The following is a 26,921-nucleotide window of genomic DNA, read 5'->3' on the forward strand; positions in this document are numbered from 1 at the left end:
TGCCTTTATCTGTTAATTACCCAAACTCGTGCTGAACAGGCGCCAGTCTCTCCTTTTATGGGCCAAGTCTTGTGTACTTTTACAACAAATTCTCCAAACACTGTAGTTCATTCATTAAGGTTTTATTAGATGTTCACAATATCCGAATAATGTCTTCATTAACAGTGCTGATAAAAAGTGTTGCTAAATATATTCCGTTTCTGCACATATCTTCTAATTGTCTTGAATAATGTAAATGGACACAGTGTTTATTTGATCTGACTTCCATACTCAGGCTTGAGTGTCTGTGATGTCAGGTCGAGCAAACTAACTAACCTTAACTGACTTCTCTAACTGTAGCTGAAGTATGTTTTAATAATACCAAAACCCTGTGATGCTTTACATGCCCTCTTAGCCTTGGTTCCCTTGATTTCCAGACTTGGTCTTAATTTAACATTCCATTAAGGAACAATTCTGTAGATGGAAAGATTGTATCTTTCCCTTGAGTAAAGAACTTTCTGTATTTATGTATTTTCTGCACACTTTATCTTTCCTTTCTAATAAACTGTCTCTCATCTTTGACCAGCAAGGTTATTCTTTCCTCTGTGCTTAACTGTCTTTTATGCATAAATGAAACACAATTTCTAGGCCTGCTTTACCCTTTAGTATGTCTGATGTTTAATAACTGCTATAAAATGGAAGTCCCTGATCTAACAGTTGCCCCTGAGGTCCCTGATGAAAGTCTACAGGGACCAACTTCTGTAGTTGCCTTACATCTGTATTGCTCGCTACTGTATACAACATTATGCTACCTGACTCATAATCTGAAGATAAATTTTTTTAAATTTGGTAAACCTGCAGATGTTCATCGTGTTACCCTGCATTATATATACCCCTGGCGCACTGACGTCAGGGAAGAAGCGACAGCAACCGACGCCGGACCAAGACTTTGGAATTCCGGCCGACTGTGGGACCGCCTGACGACAGGATAACCCAAGTGTGATGACTGCAGCAGGGTGTACACTCGAGCATCTACATTTATGGTAGGTACAAAACTGTACTTTTCAATTATGACCACTAGGTGTCACTTGAGCATTTATGGCCTGTTTGGATTGAAGTCTTTTAACTGTATGATTTAGTTATAACTAGGCAATCAATTTTTATTTTGACTACTAGGTGTCACTTGAACACTTATGGTTTGCCTGGATTGAAATCTCTTAACTTTATGATTTGATTTTCATATCACCTAGCTTCATCGTCTTTAGAGTCTTTAAGTCTTCGGTTCTGAAGTTTGAGTGATGTATTTAAAACCTGTATATTATTCTGAAAATGAGTGTCTTTTAATTCTGTGGCTTTTAAAGCTGATTAACCTGTCTTTGGGAATCTTTAAGTTAGACAGAGTATGCACTGTTAACCCTGCCTGTTTTTCTTTTATATCTCTGTATGCTGTAATGGTAAAGTTACTGTTTATTACCTATGTTTTTTACTTTCTGAATTGGTGCCTTAGTGTACTATGATGTCTCTCTATTATATCAAATGGTCTCTCTCTCATAGCAAATGAAACCTTTTCTAATTTGTAGATTTACGTCTTTAAACATTGTACCGTTTCTTTTTATTGTATAGCCTATCAATCATGGTTTATTTTCTGAAGACTCCTTGAAATCTGCACTAAAAAGATAACTTTATAAGTGGTCTTGAAGCATAATTGCCATATTCTGTTTTAACTTAATCCTACTGCGGATCCTGAGACCATTTCACAGGGACCCAAGGGCATTAAAGCTACTACTGCCAAAAATCCTACCCACTCTGATAGAGATTCCAGGACGCTGAATAGATGGGGTAAGAAGGTATATACTTCTGCAACCTTGGCCATTAGGGGCTTAAAATGCCAGTTTCATATGTTAAAGTATCAGCAGCATATTATTGGATTGCTTAAACAGAAAATGATGTTGATTCCTGACTGTGCTGAAAGTAAAGATTTACAGGATTTAATGCATTCTGCTGAACAAGTTGGAAAGCATACTTTGCAATGTGGTTTTGATTCACCAGAGGCATCTTGTAGGGCTGCTGTCACTGGGTCTGTACTTAGAAGGCATGCTTGGCTTAAGGAGCAATCGTTGCCAGACCATGTTAAAGCTAAATTGTTGGATGCTCCCTTAAACCAGGACTGCCTGTTTGGCAACAAAGCAGAAGTAGTACTTAAAAAAGATGGAGGAAAAAGCTAAAATCATGCAAACTGTTAAAGGTTTCCTGCAAGTGCAGCCTCCCAGATTTAGTAGGCATTGGCTCTCTAAGAATTGATCCTTTCCTGCCTCTTCCAGGCCTTTTCAGTCCAAACCCAGAACCAGCAGAACACCCAGGTTTCAGTCCCAAGGTACGCACAAGACTAAGCAGTTTGGGGCTCCCACTTCCAAAGCAGGGAATAGTAAGACACCCCCCCCATGATAAACTGTCTCAATAACTTAACTTTAAAACTTCCAAGCCCTTCTCAACTGACTGCTCCTTTAGGGAGAAAGATTGCTCTGCAGGCAAAAAATTAGGAACTCATTACCCAGGACAAATGGGTTTTAAATATAGATGTTCTTCGTGTTTCACTGTTGCAGTCATTACATTTGGGAAATCTGCTGGCAGGTTGCCCTCAGTCAGCCTTATTAACAAAGTCTTGGGTCATGCGTCGGTTGCTGTCCCTTCTTCCATGACGTCAGGGGTATAAAACATGCAACCGATGCCATTTTCATCGGTCTTTCTTGCCGCACGGTGCCCGAAGCAGAAGCAGTTCGCAAGTGCCGGTTGGCAGACTCATGAAATTTTCGTTTTCGAGTTTCAGAGCCGAAGTCTTCAACTTAAAGCCAAGTACCCCGTTGGGGAAACTTTTTCTTGCTCCTTACCGATGTCAGTAAAAGTTAATTGTATTACTTTGTGGGAAGCAAATACCTCATAAGGATTTTCATTTGTACTGTATTCCTTGCATAGGCCCTGACCACAATGTGCCGTGCTGTCGGTTTTGTGCTAAATTTAACCAGCGCACTATTAAGCGTCTGTATATTTTTGCATCTAAATACTTTGGCTCAAGATTTAACTACAAAGAAGTGTCATTGGTTAGCAATCCGACTACCGGAATTCACAAAAAACGCAAAGAAAGAGAGAGACCGTCGAGGTCCAAAACTGACGATGAAACTTCTCCTAAGCCAGTCGCCGGTACTCATTGAGGCGCTTTCGCAGCCCCTGATACCCACTACTTTTGATTCGCAAGCCTCTACTGAGACCCATTCGGAGTCCGGTATGCCACGAGACACTTTTAAGTACTGAAGCCGCGAATGTCTCTACCTTAGATGGGTCCAGAGCCGCTGAGCAGACACCGGCTTCTGAGGGTGTTTTCAGGCCTAAAGATTTGTACATTAAACCGACGCCATCATCAAAAACAAAGCCAAAACCAACTTCTCTGTCTAAACAAATGACGCATGGGCCATGTACACAGGCCCCTATGCCTAAAAAGCAAATGATCAAAATGGCTGAGGATTTAATTACCTTGATCAGGGGTTCCCAACCCCTCCTGCGAAGAGGTATAGGCAAGGCACTGATTATGAATCTTCAGATCAAGTTTCCGTTTCTTCCGATTCCTCTTCTGATCAGGAATTATCTATTCCACCTTATGAGGACTCTGATGCAGAATAATCCATCCCTTCTGCTTCTCCTCCTGAGGATTTTTCTTTTGGAGAAACTTTGCATACCTTAAGGGAACATTTTCATTGGGAGAGTCAGGATTTTTCAGAATCCAAAAATAGGCTTAGGGATTTCCTTCTTCCTCAGCATAGGCCTTTGGCTGTACCTCCTGTTCTAGACATTGTTGATTATGTTTTCTCAGAATCCAGCATGGCTCCTGATTCCCTGCCTCCAGCTCCTAGTAAGCCAGACAGATATTATAGGGTTCCTGACTCCCACAAATTTATTTTTAAAAACCCTACTGCTGACCCTGAAACCATTTCTCAGGGTCCCAAGGGTGTTAAGGCTTCTACTGCTAAAAATCCTACCCCTTCTGATAGAGACTCCATGGCACTGGATAGATGGGGTAAGGAGGTTTACACGTCTGCAACCCTGGCAATCAGGGCTTTAAACTGTCAATTTCATATGCTTAAATATCGGCAGCATGTCATGAGCTTACTTAAACAGAAAATTATATTGATTTCTGATTGTGTGGAAAATAGAGTTACAGAATTTATTGCATTCAGCTGAACAAGTTGGAAAACATACTTTGCAATGTGGTTTTGATTCCTTGGAGGCCTCTTGCATGGCCGCTGTAAGTGGATCTGTGATAAGAAGGCATGCTTGGCTCAAGGAGCAAAATCTGCCTGATCATGTTAAAGCAAAATTGTTGGATGCTCCTTTACAACAGGACAGTCTTATTTGGTAATAAGGCAGAAGATGTTTTGAAAAAGATGGAAGACAAAGCTAAATCTATGCAAACTGTAAAAGATTTCCTACAAGTGCAACCACCCAGGTTCAGTAGGCACTGGCCTACTAAGAATTGGTCCTTTTCAGTACCCACCAGAGCTGCTCAGGTCAAACCCAGACACTCCAAAGGCTCCAGGTTTCAGTCACAAGGAACTTAGAGTAAAACAGTGGGGTGCCTCCACCTCCAAATCTGGAAGTAGCAAGGCACATGCCTACTGTAAACAGTCTCAATGACTTTCCTCTGCCCTTTCCAAGCACCTATCTTTTGGCAGCCCCTTTGGGGGGAAAACTAGCACTTAATGCACAAAATTGGCATCTAATTACCCAGGAAAAGTGGGTTTTAAATCTAGTATCCCAGGGATACAGATTTCACTTCCAGACGTTGCCAGTTCCAAGAGGATGGCCAGATCTGCCTCCAAATCAGTGGGCAGAAGCCCAGAAAAAAGTTATGTCCCTCATAAATATGGGGGCTATTCAACCAGTACCAGAAAAGGAAAAGGGACAAGGTTTTTATTCAAGACTTTTCCTGGTACCCAGAAAAGACAAATCATGGCATCCAATTCTGGAGTCATCCATTCTAAATATTTTCCTGGATATTCCAAAATTCAAGATGCTGACTCTACAACAGTTACTGCCTATGCTAGACAAGGATGCCTGGTTGGTAACTTTAGACTTAAGAGGCTTACCTGCATATCCCAATCAGGGAATCTTGCAGAAGATACCTCTGCTTCAAAGCAGGCTATTTGCATTACCAGTTCTCTGCACAGCCCTTTGGCTTATCTACTGCACCCAGGGTCTTCGCAAAGTGTCTGACACCAGTAATTGCATTTTGCAGGCAAAGAAACTTTCAAATTTATCCTTATCTGGACAATTGTTTAATTCAGGCAGAAAACAAAGGCACTCTTCTACAGCATCTGGCATTTGTAAAATTGCTTCTAACTTGCCTAGGGTACACCATAAACGAAAAGAAATCACAACTGGTACCCTCTCAAAAAAATTACATTCCTGGGTGCAAGCTTGAATGCAACTGCCCAGATGGCTTACCTCACGCCAGACAAACAAATCCAATTGATGACTTGCTTCAAACAAGTGGCCACAAAAACCCAGTTATCTGCAAGACAAATTCTGCAGGCCTTTGGGTTCATGGCTTCCTGCATTCTTCTAATTCCATATGCAAGACTGCATATGAGGAAACTTCAGTGGTACCTAAAAAGTTTATGGAGCCATCTTTGTCACAGCCTGGAAACAATGATTCCTGCCATTCCTTGCCTGCAGCAAGAGTTCTTATGGTGGGCAGAGGCCTGTCACCAAAACAGGGGACTGTCATTCATTCCACCCCCTGCCACCCAAACCCTGACTTCAGACGCATCAAACTATGCTTGGGGGGCACATCTGGCAGGGAGATGCATTCAGTGCGAATGGAGCCCAAATCAAATGCACCTGCATATCAACCAGAAAGAGATGCTATCTGTACAGAATGCTCTGACAGCTTTCGAGGACTTTATTCATCCAGGACAACTACTGATGGACAACACCACAGGCAACTACTGATAAAGACGGACAACACCACAGTCATGTGGTACATAAACAAGCAAGGGGGTACCCATTCCTACCCCCTTTGCTGACTAGCCATGGCCTTGTGGAACACAGCCTTGACTTACCAAATACATCTACAAGCTCAATTCCTGCCAGGAAAGCAAAATACTCTGGCAGATGAACTAAGCAGAAATCTTATGGACCCACACGAATGGAAACTGGATCCGCAAATCTTTAGCATGTTGATATGCAAATGAGGGAGCCCAGACATAGTTCTTTTAACCTCACCCAAAAACTATCAGTTGGACGAATTCTGCACAAGAATCCATCACAAAGAAAAGCTTGGAAAGTGGATGCTCTATCCTTCAGCTGGAAAAACCTATCAGTCTATGCCTTTCCTCCCTCTGCCTTTGCTGTCCAAGGTATTACTAAAAGTCAGACAGGAAAAAACAAATATGATTCTGATTGCTGCAGACTGGCCTCGCCAACACTGGTACCCACTCTTAAACAATATGTCACACCTTCCTCCGTGGTACCTGCCTCAGACACCTTATCCACTGTCTCAGCAGAACTCTCAAATTCTACACTCGGCTCCAAACTCTGAATCTTGCAGCATGGCTAATCAGCTAATCTCAGATTGTTATGGGAAGTTAACTACACAACATGAATTTGTCCTTCATATGGATCACTGCTGCAGTAGCTGAAGCTGTTTGGGTTATGCCATAGTTTATAACAGCCAGCCAGATTCCAAAGCTTAGGCCACCTCTCAAATTCCCAAACCATTAGTCATTTTAAGCTGCGCTGACTAAGACAGGTTTACATGCAAAGTCCCTTAGAGCTTTCCTGCGGTGGAAGAGTGCGCCCCTGTACAGGCTTTTGAGTATTGACAGTCTAGTCTGTTAATGCTGTTCATTGCTGGGCAAGTAAGTTCCCTTTGGAAAAAAAAAATCCTTCCACTTTACTTTTTATGACAGAAACTATACTTTTTCCTCTAAAACAATAATTTTAAAACCGGAAAAGAAGTGTTTTTAATGGTTATTATTTGACTTCTAATTACTTTTCAGTGGAGCATCACTTTTCTACTTTTAAAAAAGGTTTAACAAATTTTTACTTCAAAGCCACTTTTTCTGAGGGGAATGTTTAGTTTGGGGGCTGGGGTGATTGTTTAAAGTTAAAAAAAAAACATTTACTAACAAGCCAACACACGGCCAGGTAAAATTATTAAACTTTTATTCAGTAAGTGCTTTCACAACACAAGGTTGCTTCTTTAGACCATTAAAAAACACTTTGAAAGCATGACCTTATATACGTAAAAATGAACAAAACATCCAGTCAGCTACAAAATACAGTAAAAAAAAATATAAAATTAACTGTGCGTAATTAATAAATTTAGTTTCCTAATCTACCAATCACAAAAAAATGTGTGTACAGTTTTCATCCTATTAGGATAGACACTAAAGATCTAACATCCAATCAATAGGCAATTCTATCAATGGTATGATTTTTTTTAGATTATGTACAATTCTGTCCTATCAAAATAAAGGCAGTCTCTCCAACATCCATTCAATAGGCAATACTGTCATCTGTGATTGGTTAGCTCTACCTTAGGTAGCTGTGTTATGCATGAACATGATTGGATGATAGTCTGTATACATTGAAAAATATATGCTATACACATCAACATATCCACATAGATCATAATAATGCGTTTCATGTGTTTTTTAATGGTCTGAAGAAGCAACCTTGTGTTGTGAAAGCGCTTACCAAATAAAAGTTTAATAATTTAACCGGGCCGTGTGTCGGCTCGCTAGTGTTTAACTATAGTTGCTTTTTCATTTGTCTGACTAACGGGCCATTAATCCGGGCTGCTGGTGTAGTTCTTTGGTCTTTAATTGTTTAAAGTGCTTTTTACATGTTTTTATGGGAAAAGTTACTTTAAATACTTATCTATTTTACCAACTAAAGTGGATCTATTTTTTTAAGAAATTCCTGTTAAAAGAAAGACGCATGTGTCTTATCCTATCTTAGTTTCTCCTTTTTTTTTTTTTTTTTTTTTTTAGCTTAGCTCGGAGTTTAGTTTAGACTCTTGAACATTCCTTTATGGCTAAAGTAGAATAGGTCTCTTATTTCATCCCTGTTCTGCATATCTACTCCTATTGGTAACGAATAAATGGTAGCTTATGTGCTGTAGTCCCATCCTATGTGCCTAATTAATGCAGGCCCTTTATACACCTATTGTTAGTGGCTATGCACATCCATTAGTACATACATTTATTTTTAATGTGATAAGTGGATATTTGCCGTATCAAAAATGGGCAACAAGTTCTCACAAATGTATAATAACCAGTCAAGTTATAACTCTTAAATGTTATACAGTTGTCATAATTGCAGTTAGTCAGGACCATGATGGGAACTGTCTAGCTGTCCTAATGATTGGATGCACCTACCTTGTGTCCTATATCAGGTAATGTTCCACCCTTTCCATGAAAGAATGACTTGCTGTGTAGTGATGCATCTGTTATCAGTGGTGTGAAAAGAGCCGTGCAAGGGTTCTGTACTTGCTAGGTCTGTGATAACTATAACTTGCAACATTCTATGACAGTAGCCTGAGCAGAGTTAAGTATGACTGACTCCTTCCTATTCCAGTATGTCTGATGAAGCTCTTTTAAGGGAAAATGTGCTCATCTATTTGTTTTTCAGTAAAGAAGTTTTGATTTCTAAACAGAGTGCTTGATTACCCTGATGTCTCAACTGAGCTTGTCAACGGTGCATGGTTCTTTTTTTTTTTCCAGATTTTTTTTAGGATTCTCAGCCAGCAGCTTTGTTGCTCACAAGTACCAGTTTTCCCTGTGGCCTGTTGTTTTTCCTTATGGGAGGGAAATGTCTTGCCCTCCTAAGGCTAGAAAATTATCGTTTCTCACTACATGGATCTGTCCTTTATATATAGGTAGGTAGTGTGTCAGACGTTTGAAGTATTACAACTTTGAACACCTGTCATAGTGCTGAGGGTGTTCACTTCACACAGACTCGGGAGGTGGGAAATAAAAATCTATTTATTTGCCCCCCCCCGGCACCCCCTGCTAATTGTATACCTCAGTTCCGTGATAGCACTGTAGTGGTGAAAGGGTATATTCCTGATCCCTACTGCACCTTGATCTAGAGTGCATAAACCCTGACAAAGTTAGAAAAGTTAATTTTCGAACAGTGCAGCCAGTTATTCAGGCGCTCAAACACTTGAGTTTGAGTGCTTGAATGTAACCCATATATGAATAGGTGTAGTCTATACAGTTGAAAAAAGTAAAGTTGACTGTAAAAGCATCAGCCTCAGAAGGTCAAAAACACCAACATCGACATGCTACTGTGCATGAGCTGAGAAACCATTTTGGCATATGCAAAGTCTAAAAGAAATGTGCAAAACTTGCTCCCCCCTCCCGCGTGTACATATATATATATATATATATATATATATATGTATGTATATGTATATATATATATATATATATATATGTATATATATATATATATATGTATATATGTATATATATATATATATGTATATATATATGTATATATATATATATATATATATGTATATATATATGTATATATATATATATGTATATATATATGTATATATATATATATATGTATATATATATGTATATATATATGTATGTATATATATATATATGTATATATATATGTATGTATATATATGTATATATATATATATATATATATGTGTGTATATATATATATATATATATATATGTATATATGTATATATATATATATATACACACACACACACACACACACACACACACGCACTCTGCTAATTATATATACTGACTCCAAGATGGCTTAAAATCTGGCTAAGGACTAATAATCGAACCCTGAGAATTTTGCAGTCTCTGACACCTGTCACCCATCTGTTTAATTGATCAAATGTGGTTGACTGAGGGGACTTCCGGCTTGGTACCTTGTTAATTGCTACAGATTCTGCAGGTCTCTGTCTGAAAGTAAAGTAATAGCCAGAGAGAAAGGAACCCATGATGTTTATAACTATCAAAGCTACCTAAAAAGAGCACTGGTGTATAAGTTGTAAAATAAAGGAAGACAGGATGGCAAGAAAACAAGAAATATTGAGGATGGCAGCAGTGGAAAAACTATTCATGAACAAGTGAGGTTAGAGGCAATATGGAATGAGTTGAAACAAGTAAAGAAAATCCTGATGGAGAACCTAGCAAATCATGAAAAAAATTTGGGTAAGTGGTAGAAAGCTTAACTGAACATACCACAGTCCTGCAGGAGTTGTTGGTAGACATTGAGGCGTTGTAAGTGAGAGTTGAAGCAGTGCTGGCTGGGCTGAAATACTTGGAGGCAAAGTCTGTCAACTTTGAGGATAGGGAGCGTTGAAAAATATTAAAATAGTGGAGTCACTGGGGTAGTATGAAGGATTTGACTGTGTCTTAGGTGTGGAATCCGTGTTGCAGATCTGGTCTGGCATCCCATTGTCAGACTTGCATTTTGAATGGGGTAATAGGGACTGTATGGTGCCCAGGGCAGGAAAGTGGTGGCCAAGACCGATGTTAGTGCAGATGTCCTTCAAGAATGCAACTGCAGTCCTGACATATGGGTTGTCCTGCCTCAGGCAGCCCTTCGGTCGGCCGGATTCCAAAGTCTGGGTCCGGCGTCGGCTGATGTCGCCTCTTCCCCGACGTCATAGCAGCTGGGGTATAAAAGCATCAGCCGACGCCATCTTCTTCAGTCTTTCTTGCCGCGCGGTGCCCGAAGCAGAAGCAGTTCGCAAGTGCTGGTTGGCCAGCTCCTGTGTTTTCAGATCCAAAGTCATCAAAAAGCTAAGTACCCCGTTGGGGAACCTTTTCTTGCCTCAGCCGATGTCAGATAAAACTGCAAAAGTTAATAATTGCTTGTCTTGTGGTAAACAAATACCTCATAAGGACTTGCATTCTTACTGCCTTCCCTGCCTCGGCCCAGACCATGACGTCTCGGCCTGTGCTGCCTGCGCTTGCTTCAATAAGCGCACACTTAGGCGCCGGGCAGAATTTGCTGAAGACTTTTTTGGGGAAAATTTCTCCTATATCATGCCGTCGGAACAACCGACAGCACATATTTCCAAAAAAACGGAAGGACCGGGACCGATATTCGCGGCCCACGACTTCCACCGACACCACGCTAAAGCCTACCGCGAGTGCAACGGTCTCTTCTGAGGCGGTAATTCTACCGCTCCAGGCCGAAGACACCGCTTTACCGCACACTTCGGTCCCGGAGGCTACCCCGGTGCCAGTTGTTGATTTCCCTCCTGAAACCGAAGCCCAAGATTTACCTCACACCATACCGGTGGACAAAGTTACTCCAGCACGTGGGGCAGCTAGGCCTCCTGTGTCTGTCTATCAAGGCCTACACATGTGCTAAGGCTGCCAGCCAGGCTAAGCCTCACCCTCCTAAATCTTTTTCGCAGGGTCCCACTTCTGATAAACAGATCATGACTTTAGCTGCAGATCTAATTTCTTTAATCAGGGGATCTCAGGCTCATCCAGACAGAGGTTCTCAGCCGCCTTCAAGCAAAAGGCCTAGGGTTGAGCAGGCAGATACCCTTTCCTCAGATGAAGCCTCTGGTGAGTCAGGCCTTTCAGATTCCCAGGAAGAATCCTTCCCGGCCTACGAGGATTCTGATGCTGATGAATCCATTCCCTCTGCCTCTCCTCCTGAGGATATTTCTTTCTGGGAAATTCTCAACTCCATGAGAGAGCATTTTCAGTGGCAGGGCCAGGATTTCTCCGACTCCAGGAAAAGGCTTGGGACTTTCCTTAAGTTACCCCAGCACAGGCCTTTAGCTATAACCCCTAGTGTTAGATGTATTGGATGATGTGTTCTCAGACTCCAGTACTTCTCCTGATTCTCTCCCTCCTGCTCCTGTCAAGCCAGACAGATGTTACAGGGTTCCTGAAACTCATAAACATCTCTTTAAGGCCCACTCTGTTGATCTAGAAACTATTTCTCAGGGGCCCAAAGGAGTGGCCACTTCCACGACCAGAAATCCTTTGCCCGCAGACAGGGAATCTAGGTCCCTGGAGAGGTGGGGTAAAAAAAAGTTTATACCTCATCCACCCTTGCCATGAGGGCACTTAACTGTCTTTTTCATATGTTTCAGTATCAGGATTTCTTGATGGATGATTTGCAGAAAGTTAGCCTCTCCTGAGCCTTTAGATAGAAAGGCCTTGCAGGATTTGGTTAATAATACTCAGCAGGTTAGCAAGCATTTTCTTCAGTGTGGTTATGATGCATTGGAAGCTTTATGTAGGGCAGCTATGACAGGGGCCATCATACGTAGACATGCTTGGTTGAAAGAACAGACATTGCCAGATCATGTTAAAGTAAAGCTTCTAGATGCACCTCTGGAAAATAGGGTGCTAATGCACAGGGTGTGTTGAAATCAATTGAGGAAAAGGCTAAATCAGTACAAACAGTCAAAGATTTCCTCCAGGTTCAGCCACCAAGGTTCAGCAGGAATTGGCCTTCGAAAAATTGGTCCTTTCCAGACACTGACAAGTTCCAAAGGGGAAAAAACAGGCGTGCTCGAGGTAGAGGGCAATACCGAGGCTCCTACAGGGGCCGCCAATGGCAACCAACTAATCAGAGAAGTGGCGCAGGGACTTCTACTGCTCCGCAGGGACAATCACAATGACTTGACTTTGACACCGCCGACCAAGGCTCAAAGAGAAGCACCTTTAGGCAGAAAATTATCTTTATTTTCAAAAAATTGGCACGTTTTTACAAAGGACAAATGGGTTTTGGACATAATAGACAAAGGTTACAGGTTCCACTTCCATACTTTACCGACAAGGCATGCCAAACCTGCCACAAAATCAAAGGGTAGAGGCACTCATGCAAGTTTCAAAGCTACTACAAATCAAAGCAATAGAAAAGGTTCCTCCTCAGGAACAAGGCCAGGGATTCTACTCAAGACTGTTCCTTGTTCCAAGAAAAGAAAAACAATGGAGACCTATACTGGACTTGTCCGCTCTAAACACTTTTCTCATTGTGCCAAAATTCAAAATGCTGACATTACAGCAACTTCTTCCCATGCTGGGCAAAGGGGTCTTGGCTGGTTACTCTGGACCTCAAGGAGGCATACCTGCATGTCCCAATCAGACACAGCTGCAGAAGATACCTCAGATTTCTTGCAGGGTCAGAGCATTATCAATTCTCAGCATTGCCTTTTGGCTTATCTACTGCCCAGAGTATTCACGAAATGCCTGGCATCAGTAATTGCACATTGCAGACTTCAGGGGATACAAATATATCCTTACCTGGACGACTGCCTTATACAAGCGGACAGCAAGCAAGCCTTGATAAGACACTTGGACTATGTCATTCACTTACTACAGGCTTTGGGATACACAGTCAACATTCAAAAATCAAAACTACTGCCATCCCAACAAATAATTTTTCTAGGAGCCAAACTGGACACAAACTCACAAATGGCTTTCCTCACAGAAGAAAAACAAGAACAATTACCAGATTACTTCAAAAGCCTAGCAAAGCACACCCAGATGACTGCAAGGAAAATCTTGCAGGCCCTGGGTTTCATGGCATCTTGCATTCTTCTGATTCCACTGGCAAGACTACACATGAGAAAACTACAATGGTACCTAAAAGTTTATGGTCTCAACACAGCCACAACTTAGAAGCAATTATTCCACTCATTCCATGTCTACAAAAGGAATTTTTGTGGTGGGCACAAGCAAGCCAGCTAAACAAAGGCATGTCTTTCAACAAACCTCAAGCAAGCCAAACCATTACAACAGATGCCTCAGATCATGGATGGGGGCGCACATGGAGAGCAGATGCATTCAAGGGCAATGGGCACCCGAGAATTGCATCTGCACATCAATCAAAAAGAGATGTTGGCAGTGATTCATGCAATCGAGGCCTTGAAAATTTCTTCAGCAAGGTCATCTGCTAATAAAGACAGACAACACCACTGTTATGTGGTACATAAACAAGCAGGGAGGCACCCATTCTTACCCCCTCTGCAGACTAACAATGTCTCTTTGGGAAAAGTCCCTGAAACTGAACATACAGTTGCAATCCCAGTTTGTCCCGGGCAAGGACAATGTTCTGGCGGACAGTCTAAGCAGAAACATTATGGACCCGCACGAATGGATGTTGCATCCAGACATTTTTTCACAAATAACTCGTGCATGGGGAAGGCCGGACATAGATCTATTTGCCTCGCACCTCAATCATCATCTGAAGAAGTTCTGCTCAAGGACACACCATCCTCAAGCCTGGAGAATGGATGCTCTCTCCTTCAGCTGGAATTCTCTAACAATCTATGCATTTCCACCTCTACCATTAATGACCAAGGTGTTACTGAAGATCAAAGCAGAACAACCGAAAGGCATTTTGATAGCTCCAGACTGGCCAAGACAGCACTGGTATCCATTACTAAGGAGCATAACTCGCACCAAGCCGTGGCTCCTGCCTCAATGGCCTCTGCTTATAACTCAGCACAATTACAGGACTGTTCATCCCAAACTGCAAACATTACAACTGACAGCTTGGAGGGTTCCATGACTTCTCCCCATATCTCTCTCTCCAAAAAAGTTCAAGAGATCTTACTGGAAGCATGCAGGCCTTCCACCAGAAAAGCTTATTCAGCCAAATGGAAGAGATTCAACATCTGGAATGCCAACAAGGGTCAGGATGCATCAGTAATGAGCATCCCACAGATACTTGAATACTTGGCAGAAATGCTTCACAATGGCCTTTCATATTCTTCCATAAAAATACACGCTTCAGCAATTTCAGCAAAATACAACTGTGATCCACCTGTGTTTTCACATCCTTTGCTGAGACAGTTTCTAAGAGGGATAAAGAATATTAAACCTCCAAGAAAACAACCAGTGCCTGCATGGGACCTCAACTTCGTCTTGGAAAAATTAACTCTTCCTCCTTTTGAGCCAGCAGCGTCTTCAGAATTGCAATTTCTCTCCTGGAAAACAGTTTTCCTGTTGGCAATTACTTCAGCAAGAAGAGTCTCGGAGATACAGGCCCTCATGGCAGTACCTCCATTTCTCATTTTCCATCAGGACAGAGTCTCTTTAAGAACCAATCCTTCATTCATGCCAAAAGTGATATCCAGGGTTTCTCTAAATCAAGCAATTCACCTGCCTACTTTCTTTCCCAATCCACAAAATAAAGGAGAAAAGCTTCTGCACACTTTGGACATACACAGGCAGTTGCGCTACTACTTGGACAGAACAAAGGCCAACAGAAAGTCTGACCTGCTATTTGTAGCTTACGCTGCTGGAGTACAAGGAAAGGCAATTTCCAAACAAACAATTTCAAAATGGATTGGAAACTACATCAAATTCTGCTACTCTTTCCATGGAAAAGGTGTGCCAGCCAATATCAGGCCACACTCCACCAGAGCTACAGCCACCTCCACAGCTTTTCTAAGAGGGGTGGCTACAAAGGACATTCTAGAAGCTGCTACATGGAGCTCCATGCATACATTTTCCAAACATTACAACCTGCCTTTATATTTCAGATCCCGAGCAGGCTTTGCTTCTGCAGTCCTGCAGGGCATTTTAGCTACACCATCCTTATCTTAGATCCTACCACCCCCAGCTTGGCTATGGTATTCAACCCATATGTCAGGACTGCAGTTGCATTCTTGAAGGACATAGTACAGTTTGTACCTACCATAAATGTAGATGTCCGATAGATATGCAATTGCAGTCAGGTTTTCCCTCCCTCCTACTTCTCTGTAATTCTCTTTTTAGGGTCCACTCCCCCTTTTCAAGTAGCTGGGGATATCTGTTATGGTGTATCTGTATTACTGTTTTGCATGTCTGGAATTTTTATCCATTCTCTAAATTTAGCCTTCCTTGGAGGGCACCTGGCATCTGGGGCAAGAAACACTGAAGAAGATGGCGTCGGCTGATGCTTTTATACCCTAGCTGCTCTGACGTCAGGGAAGAGGCGACATCAGCCGACGCCGGACCCAGACTTTGGAATCCGGCTGATCGAAGGGCTGCCTGAGGCAGGACAACCCATACGTCAGGACTGCAGTTGCATATCTATCGGACATCTACATTTATGGTAGGTGCAAAACTGTACTTTCCAAACATAGGAGCTGAGAGAGGGTTTTAAAGGAAGTTTGAAAGCTGGGGAAAAAGGTTCTTGGTCACTGTTGGTATGACCCTCATATATCAGGATTTTTCTTAATGACACCAGATAAGAGACATCGTTTTGTGCCAGTGATTAAAGAATATATAGAAAGAGGTGTCTGTTGGAGGATGCTATACCTGGCTTATTTTTGGATTTTTGTCCAAGAATCAGCTAAAGCCTTTAGAAATGCAGAAGAGACTCTTGAGTTTGAAGGAACCTGCAAATCAGTGATTTAGAAAGATCACTACAGAGGAGCAGAGAGGGAATGAAAAAACATTGGCCAGTAGAGATGTCCCTGAACTGAATACTAGGGAGATGGGGTATTTCCCACTTAGAAAACGGCAAAAAGTAAGGGAGAAAGTGGGGGAATTATTAGAAGCATGTAGAAAGAGTTCTGTGGAAGAGTTCTATGCAATCATAGAAGAAAGATTGAGTTTGTAAGGACAACAAGGAATGGAGCAATTCTAGGACCTTGCCAATGAAAAGGACTCTGGTAAAATGTAGATAAAAAAAATTGCCTCGTGGACAATTTGTATGAAACTGAAAGGTGGTAGAAGTGATGGGTGGCTGTGAGGAGTAGAGATGAATGGATTAGATGGAGACAGCAGATTAAACACTCTTTATGAGAACAGGAAAGTACAGTGAAGGATGATTAAAGGAGGAGTGGCTAGTGCTCTACACTTGATATGGTTTGTAATTGACATATTCTAGTCTGGAGTACAAGGGTATGCAGAAAACTATGTAATGCTTGGGATGTTGAGGAGGAAAATGGAAGCCTGGTGAATTTAAGATGTTCTTCATATTGATCACTGCTGCTGCTGTAGCCTTAGCTGTACGAGTTATATCCTGACAAGAGTATAACAATTGGCCAGTTTGTAAAGCTTCACGATACCATCTACACACGCAAACTGTGGAGCAGCTCAAGCTGAGCTAACTAAAAGACAAGTTTGGGCGCAAAGCCCTTCAGAGCTTTACTACTTCCAAAGGGTATGCTCCTATGAGGCTTATGAGCATTAACGGTTTGTTTGTGCTTTTCTTTGCTTGGCAGACAAGTTCTCTCTCTGGGGAAAAAAACTTCCATTTTCATATTTGTTGATCTGTTACATTTCTTTTCTGAAAAGTTATTTTAAATCTAGGAGTGTTGTTTAACTGTCTCAGGTTTGTAACATCCTTTAAAAAGCTCACTCATTTCTTTCTGTCAGTTTGAAAGTAGTGTAAACTAACTGAAAACATATTTTCTCTGCAGAGATTTCAACAAAGTAACTTTTGTATACTGGTAGTTTTACTGGCATTTGCTGCTCATCTTTGAGAAAGAGGCACAGGTCCCACAGTGAGTCCTTCCAGCCACAGAAAGAAAAAGTTAAGCAGATGGCCTTTTCCACCACAACAGGCTAGCAGTTTGCCTCAGCTGGAGTTTGGTGACTGCTCTGGCTGTTGTACCTCAGACCACTCATCCTTATACCCCGGATCCTGTTGATGTAACACTTATGGCCACTGTGGATAGAGGTTTAGCCATGTCCTCTGCAGTTATTGTAGTTTGCTCAATGGGCAAGGGAGAGCCGTTCTTCTAGGTCTTATGAGAGGGAACAGGGAAAGTGTCCTCATTGTGTCAGAATGCTGTGCCCATCCCCATTTCATTAGTACCACTGTTAGCCCTATTTTTCCTGTCAAAAAGAAATCTAAAACCAAGCATGCACCTACTCCTCAAATTTCTTTGGATAGGAGTAGTTTACTGGGACTGTCAGGTTGTCGATCCTTGTAAAGTAGTTTCTGGAAGAAGATGGATAGATTTCTCTTTTCCTGAGGAGACTGAAGATGTTCATCGTGTTACCCTGCTGCAGTCATCACACTTGGGTTATCCTGTCATCAGGTGGTCCCGCAGTCGGCCAGAATTCCAAAGTCTTGGTCCGGTGTGGGTTGCTGTCGCTTCTTCCCTGACGTCAGTGCGCCAGGGGTATATGTAATGCAACCGACGCCATTTTCTTCAGTCTTTCTTGCCGCGCGATGCCCGAAGCAGAAGCAGTTCGCAAGTGCCGATCGGCCAACTTCTGAGAAAGAAAGGCTCAGAGTTTCCTTTACTCCCCCAACACAGACCACTTGCCATCCCTCCAGTTTTAGACATTGTGGATGATGTTTACTTAGAATCCAGTTTGAACCCAGACTCTCTACCTCCTGCTCCGGCCAAACCTGACAGATACTATAGAGTGCATGATTCCCACAAATTTCTTTATAAAAGCCCTGTTCAAATTTCTTTATAAAAGCCCTGTTGCTGATCCAGAGACTATCTCCCAGGGTCCCAAAGGGGCTAAGGCTTCTATGGCTAAAAACCCTGTACCCTCTGAAAAGGACTCCAGAGCACTAGACAGGTGAGGGAAAAAGGTTTACACCTCAGCCACTCTAGCTATGAGGGCACTAAATTGCCAATTTCACATGCTAAAGTGTCTGCAATTTCTTATCTCTCAGTTAAAGCAAAGAAGGAGCACTCTCCCTCAACAATCTGAATTGAAAGAAATGCAGGATCTGTTGCATGCAACTGAACAGGTGGGCAAACATACTTTACAATGTGGGTTTGATTCTTTGGAAGCCTCCTGCAGAGCAGCTGTCACTGGGTCTGTTATACGTAGGCATGCTTGGTTAAAGGAACAAACTCTGCCTGATCATGTTAAAGCAAAGCTTCTAGATGCTCCGTTACAGCAGGATATTCTTTTTGGAGTTAAAGCAGAAGAAGTCTTAAAGAAAATGGAGGATAAGGCAAAATCTATGCAGACAGTCAAAGATTTCCTACAGGTACAGCCCCCCTCACTTCAGCAGAAACTGGCCAACAAAAAATTGGTCCTTTCCAGCTACTGACAGACCACAGAGGGGTAAATACAGACGTCCAAGAGGCAGAGGACAACCACAAGCCCAGTACAAACCTCGCCAATGGGGCACTGCAACACAGAAGGGAGGAGAAGACAGGTCCCAATCTACCAGAAGACAAACTCAATGACTTGCACCTCATCTGGCCAAGCAACACTCTCTTGGCAGCCCCCTTGGGAGGAAAACTCGCACTTTTTTCAGACAACTGGCATATTGTCACAAAGGACAAATGGGTCCTAGACATAATTTTACAAGGATACAGATTCCATTTTCACACCTTGCCAATGAAAAGAGGAATGCCAAACCTGCCACAAAATCAATGGGCAGAGGCACAAAAACAAATTTCAACTCTCATGGACATGAGAGCCATTCAACTGGTACCTACTCGAGAGCAAGGTCAAGGATTTTACTCAAGACTCTTTCCAGTGCCCAGAAAGGACAATGCCTGGAGACCAATTCTGGACCTTTCAATTCTAAACACCTTCTTACAAGTACCCAAATTCAAGATGCTAACACTACAGCAGCTTCTTCCCATGTTGGGCAAGGAAGCATGGCTAGTAACATTGGACCTCAAGGAGGCATACCTGCATGTCCCCATCAGACAAAGTTGCAGAAGATACCTCCATTTCATTGCAGGTTCAACCCATTACCAATTCTCTGCACTGCCCTTTGGCTTATCTACTGCGCCCAGAGTCTTCACAAAATGCCTGGCACCAGGAATTGCATACTGCAGACAAAAAGGAATTCAAATATACCCATACCTGGACGATTGCCTCATCCAAGCAGAAAGCAAGGACATTCTCTTACAACATCTGGCTTTTGTAAAACATTTACTAAGTTGCCTGGGGTACACAGTAAACAAAAAGAAGTCAAAACTAGTACCCTCACAAAATATGACATTCCTGGGTGCCAGCTTGAATACAACAGCCCAGAAGGCTTATCTGACGCCAGACAAACTACAGCTGACCCAATATTTCAAAAGAGTGGCAACAAAGACCCAACTAACTGCAAGAAAAATTCTGCAGGCCTTGGGCTTCATGGCATCTTGCATACTACTAATACCATTTGCAAAGCTGCATATGAGGAAATTACAGTGGTACCTAAAAAACGTATGGTCTCAACACAGCCACAGCTTGGACACTATCTCTCATTCCCTGCCTACAACAGGAGTTTCTATGGTGGTCACAGTCACCTCAACAAGGGTCAGCCTTTCACCTTGCCCCCAGCCAGGCAAACTATCACAACCGATGCATCAGACTACGCCTGGGAGGCACACATGGCAGGACAGTGCGTTCAAGACGTATGGACTGCAGATCAAAGAAATCTGCACATCAATCAAAAAGAGATGCTAGCTGTACAGAATGCCCTGACAGCCTTCAAGAATCTATTACATCCAGGACAACTTACAATAAAGATGGACAACACCACAGTAATGTGGTACATAAACAAACAAGGGGGTACTCACTCCTACCCACTATGCAGGCAAGCAATGACCTTGTGGAACACAGCTCTGGCTTACCAAGTTCAGTTACAAGCTCAATTCCTGCCAGGAAAGAAGAACACATTGTCAGATGACCTCAGCAGAAACATCATACATCCCCACGAGTGGAAATTAGATCCACAAGTATTTACAATGATAACTCAAAAATGGGGCCTTCCAGACATAGACCTGTTTGCCAGTCCTCAAAACTATCAACTAACAAAATTTTGTACAAGGACCACCTCACCATCAAGCTTGGAAAGTGGACGCACTCTCATTCAGTTGGAAAAACCTGACAGTATATGCCTTCCCTCCATTGCCTCTCCTCACAAAGGTGCTTCTGAAAGTCAGAAAGGAGAGACCACGACTGATACTCATAGCCCCAGACTGGCCACGCCAGCACTGGTACCCACTATTGAGGAATATGGCCCAGGGCCCACCTTGGATCTTACCACAAATTACCCATTTGCTCACACAGCAAAACAATCAGATTCTTCACAGCCAGCTCAAAACCTTAAATCTGGCTGCATGGCAAATCACCTAAGCATCCAGCCAGCTCCTCTTTCCCAAGCAGTTATGGATGTCATTCTGGAAGCTAGGAGGCCAAGCACCAGGAAGGCTTATTCGGACAAATGGAAAAGGTTTTGTGCCTGGAACCAAGCTAAAGGCCAAGACACAATTCAGCCTCACATTCCTCACATTCTACAGTATTTAACTGAGATGTTGCACAAAGGACTTTCTTTTTCCTCCATTAAAATCCATGCTTCAGCTATTTCAGCCTACTGCAACACGGAACCACCCTTATTTTCTCATCCACTTCTAAGGCAGTTCCTCAGAGGGGCAAAAAACATTAGCCCCCCCCCCCCAGGAGAGCACCTACAGCAACATGGGACCTCAGTTTTGTTCTGGAAAAATTTACGCTACCTCCCTTTGAACCAGCTTTCTCTGCAGATCTTCAGTTCCTATCATGGAAGACTGCCCTGCTGCCAGCAATAACTTCAGCTAGAAGAGTCTCAGAGCTGCAGGCACTAATGGCAGTGGAACCTTTCCTCTTTTTTCATCAAGATAGAGCTTCTCTACAATCTAATCCTTCCTTTATGCCTAAGGTGGTTTCCAGTGTGGCTTTAAATCAAACCATCCACTTACCCACCTTCTTCCCAAATCCACAGAACAAAGGAGAGAGACTCCTGCATTCCTTGGACATTCACAGGCCACTTCGTTACTACTTGGATAAAACTAAGGCTTTCAGAAAATCTGACCAGCTCTTTGTATCCTATGCTACAGCTTCACAAGGGAAGGCTAAATCAAAACAAACCATTTCCAAATGGATAGGACATTGCATTCTTTTCTTCTATACCCATCGTGGAAAACCAGTTCCTGCTACCATTAGGCCCCACTCTACCAGGGCAACAGGTACATCTACAGCCTTCCTCAGGGGGGTTCCAACCAAGGAGATTTTGGAAGCTGCAACTTGGAGTTCAGTACACACCTTTACCAAACACGATCACTTACCACTTTACTCTAAGACTAGGGCGGGCTTCGCCACTGCAGTTGTGCAGGGCCTTCTAGCCTCCTCTATGACTCCTCCACCCATTCTTAGCTTTGGGATTCAACCCAAGTGTGGTGACTGCAGCAGGGTAACACGATGAACATAGTACAGTTTTGTACCTACCATAAATGTAGATGTTCGAGTGTTCACCCTGCTGCAGTCCAGGTTACCCCCCCCCCCCAATCCCCTCTGATCTAACTGGCTAAATCTCTACAATACCTTCCTGATGTATTTGCTTATAGCTGGAGGGATTTTGTGTTTTTGCAAAATTTACTCAATTTGGTACTAATTAGTGACCACCTTTTTGGGGGCATCTGACATCTGGGGCAAGAAAAACTGAAGAAAATGGCGTTGGTTGCATTATATATATACCCCTGGCGCACTGACGTCAGGGAAGAAGCGACAGCAACGGATGCCAGACTAAGACTTTGGAATTCCGGCCAACTGCGGGACCGCCTGACGACAGGATAACCCAAGTGTGATGACTGCAGCAGGGTGAACACACGAACATCTACATTTATGGTAGGTACAAAACTGTACTTTTCCGAATCTGAACAGGAAGATTCAGGGACAGATTTGGGGTTTTGTCCTCTGATTTCTGATTCAGACTCTGAGGAATGGTGGTAGGTGGGGTCTCTTTCTCTGCAACTATTGCTAGTGTGGGAAGAACATAGGTTTCTCAGTCCCACAGAAAATAACCGAGTTGTTAACAGAAGGATTTTCCAGAACCTACATCCATTTCCTCCTGCCCTGTCTGCTTTAGAGGAAATGTCTTACTTCTTACAGTTTTCCTGAAAGTCAGCCAGCTGTCCCAAAAAAATTAGGCAAGATGTATAAAGCTTCTCTGTCTTTTTTAAATTTTTATACTCCATTCCCAAACCTGAGCCAGCCGCTATAGCCTTAGTTAACTCCACTGCTACTATGCACTTGGTTAATTCTAATCCTTCTCTTTCTAATAAGAATGGGAAAATTATTGATATGTGTGGGGAAAAAGTGTATAGTTGCAGTTTTGATTTTTCAGAAGTTTGAAGTCTCTGGAGGATAGCCTCGCAAGCTAATGATAATCAAAAGGTCGTCTTCAGGTACAGTAGAGTGTTGATTATCTGAACATCAATTAACCAAACCAGCCTTACAAAATTGTGGGGTAGAAAAAAATCATAAATTCTGAATATGTAAACATTATACATATTCTCTTGAGCATATTTTTTAAGATTGTAGCCAGCTCGTGTGTGAAAAATATTCTTTATTGTCCACTCGAATTGCTGAATGGTTGAAAAGTGTTTTCCTGCATGAAGAAGCAATGTTTTAGAAATTTTTTATCTGGTTAAATTATACGTTTGATTATCAAAACTACCTTAGGTTCCAATTAGTTTGGATAATTGACTCTCTACTGTATGTCCAAACCTTAGAGCTAACACACAGCAGTGTGCTGAACTGGTGTTAAACTGTACTACCTTTACCAATCAGAGTGAGATTACTGGCCGATATTCACACTTCACCCCAGCTCTCTGTTTCACCAGGTGAAATTCCCTCCAACATATTTCCCACAGCTATCAGCAGGGACAGTGTGTTCGCGGCATTTGCAAAAGCCAAGCACACTGCCCCTGTGGGTCCTGACAGCATCCACGGTTGTCTCCTGAACAGTCTAAAACATGACCTAACAGGACCACTTGAGGCACTCAACTCCAGTCTTGAAACAGGCTACGTTGCAAGTGAATGGAGAACCACAACAGTTATTCCCTTCCACAGGGGCAGACCATCATCTGACTCAGGGAACCTCAGACCCATCAGTCTCAGTCTGACAAGCCTAATATGCAAAGCCATGGAATGAGTTATCATGGAAATGATAAAGAAGGACATTGGCAACCTACAGACACTAGACCCATCCCAGTTTGACTTTAAAGAAGATCATGTCTACGTAACCTGGTAGACACCTTTGAGAAGGTCACCAAGTCATTGGACAAGGGTAAAACAGTGCACACCATGCATCTTGACCTGGCTAAGGCATTTGATACAATACCCCACTAAGGCATACATTTTCAGTTTTCTGTCTTGCCCTTTAGAATGTCTGCAGCTCCAGTGGTAGTTAAAAACTGCCTGGCACCAGTAGTAGCTCATTGTAGGCCGAAGGTATTCACATTTTTCCATGTTTAAATGACACTTATATTTGCAGACTCAAATATCAGGAATCTGTCCTGGGTAAAGGAATTGTTCTCAGTCTGGGGTTCCAAGTAAACATATAGGAATTTTCTCTCGTTCCTAATCATTGGATATTGTTTCTGGATGCACTTTACCACACTAAGGCATACATTTTCAGTTTTCTGTCTTGCCCTTTAGAATGTCTGCAGCTCCATTGGGTTAAAAACTGCCTGGCACCAGTCGTAGCTCATTGTAGGCCCAAGGCATTCACATTTTTCCATGTTTAAATGACTCTTATATTTGCAGACTCAAATATCAGGAATCTCTGTCCTGGGTAAAGGAATTGTTCTCAGTCTGGGGTTCCAAATAAACATATAGGAATTTTCTCTCATTCCTAATCACTGGATATTGTGTCTGGATGCACTCCACATGAGAGCTTTTCTTCGTCTGCTGAACACCTTTCTCAGGATCCCTTTCTTTTGAATATTATCCCTTCAGGCATTGTTTCCTCTCCTAGTTCCTCAGGGCTTTCTGGTTTCTCTGGATCTGAAGGATGCATACCTTCACATCCCCATCCATTCTTTCTTCAGCAAGTTTGACAGTTCTCTGTCACTTCCTTGCATTTTCAGATGTCCTTCAAGAATGCAACTGCAGTCATAACATATGGGTTGTCCTGCCTCAGGCAGCCCTCGGTCGGCCGGATTCCAAAGTCTGGGTCCGACGTCGGCTGATGTCACATTTCTCTCCGATGTCAGAGCGGCTGGAGTATATAAGCATCAGCCGACGCCATCTTCTTCAGTCTTTCTTGCCGCGCGGTGCCCGAAGCAGAAGCAGTTCGCAAGTGCCGGTCGGTCAGCTCCTGTATTCTTCGAAACCGAAGTCATCAAAAAAGCTAAGTACCCCGTTGGGGACCTTTTCTTGCCTCAGCTGATGTCAGAAATTACTGAAAAAGTAAATAATTGTTTGTCTTGTGGTAAACAAATACCTCATAAGGATTTCCATTCTTACTGCCTCCCTTGCCTTGGCCCAGACCACGACGTCTCGGCCTGTGCCGCCTGTGCTCGCTTCAATAAGCGCACTCTCAGGCGCCGGGCAGAGTTCGCTGAAGACTTTTTGAAAAATTTGATTATACAATGCCGTCGGAACAGCCGACAGCATACTCTAAAGCGAAAAGACCGGGACTGACATCCTCGGCCGCGTCTTCCACCGACACGCCAAAACTTACGCGAGTGCCCGGTTCCCTCTGAGGCAGTTATTCCACCGCTTGAACCGAAGACACCACATTACCGATACCTCCGATGCGAGGCCACTTCGGCCAGTTATTGATTTTCCTCCAGATACTGAAACCGAGGAAATGCCGAGACCATTGCTGTTGATAAGGTCACTCCTGCGTGGAGCGGCTAGGCCTCCCATGTCCATGTCTATCAAGGCCTACACACGTGCTAAGGCAGCCAGCAAGACCAAGCATCTTACTGCTAAAACCTTACCTCAGCCCACTCCTGACACTCAAATCATGTCTTTGGCCGCAGATTTAATTTCCCTGATCAGAGGTTCCCAGGCCCATCCTGAGAGAGGATCCCAGCCTCCTCCTGATGAGAGGCCCAGGGTTGAACCCTCTGACCCTCTTTCTTCAGATGAAGATTCTGAGGACTCTGTTCACTCCGAAAGCCAGGAAGAGCCCTTCCAGACCTATGAGGATTCAGATGCAGAGGACTCCATTCCCTCGGCCTCTCCTCCGGAGGATATTTCTTTTGGGGAAGTTCTGCATTCCATGAGGGAGCATTTTCAGTGGCAAGGCCAGGAATATTCAGATTCCAGAAAGCGCCTTCGAACATTCCTTAAAAAACCCCAGCACAGACCCTTAGCTATACCTCCTGTGCTTGATGTTTTGGATGATCTATACTCTGACTCCAGTGTTACCCCTGATACTCTTCCTCCTGCTCCTGTCAAGCCGCACAGATACTGTAGGGTCCCAGAAACCCATTCTCATTTCTTTAGGGCCCATGCTGTTGATTTAGAAACTATTTCCCAGGGGCCTAAAGGGGTTTCAGCTACCACCTCCAAAAATCCTTTGCCTTCCGACAGGGAAGCAAGGTCCTTAGAGAGATGGGGGAAGAAGGTTTACACCTCCACTACTTTATCTATGAGAGCTCTTAATTGTCTCTTTCACATGTTTCAATATCAGGATTTCCTGTTAGATATTTACAGAAAAAATTGGCCTCTCCTGAACCTTTAGATAGGAAGTCTTTGCAAGAGGCTGTTCATAATTGTCAGCAGGTTAGCAATCACTTTCTACAGTGTGGATATGATGCATTGGAAGCTTCATGTAGGGCAGCTATGACAGGGGCGGTCATTCGTAGACATGCATGGTTAAAAGAACAACCTTTACCAGATCATGTTAAGGCAAAACTTCTTGATGCACCCTTGGAAAAGAACAAGCTCTTTGGTGCTAATGCTAAAGATGTGCTAAAGTCCATTGAGGAAAAAGCCAAGTCAGTTCAAACAGTCAAAGATTTCCTCCAGGTTCAGCCACCCAGATTCAGCAGGAATTGGCCTTCTAAAAACTGGTCCTTTCCTAATCCTGAAAGATTTCAAAGGGGCAGAAACAGGCGTGCCCGAGGAAGAAAGCAATACAGAGGATCCTACAGGGGACGACAATGGCAACCAGCAAACCAAAGAGGTGACACAGGGGTTTCTCCTGCCCCGCAGGGACAATCTCAA

The 26,921-nt window shown here is 42.9% G+C and overlaps 1 protein-coding gene across 1 annotated transcript in view; it reads left to right on the forward strand.

Moving 5' to 3' along the window:
- KIF13B (kinesin family member 13B) overlaps window positions 1-26,921 on the forward strand; it is a gene marked incomplete in the record, with an annotated part of 3,953,176 nt that overhangs the window by 398,020 nt on the left and 3,528,235 nt on the right.

This window comes from Protopterus annectens, chromosome 2.part1, assembly GCF_019279795.1.
Source record: "Protopterus annectens isolate FY-2018-M chromosome 2.part1, PAN1.0, whole genome shotgun sequence".
Taxonomy (NCBI): domain Eukaryota; kingdom Metazoa; phylum Chordata; order Ceratodontiformes; family Protopteridae; genus Protopterus; species Protopterus annectens.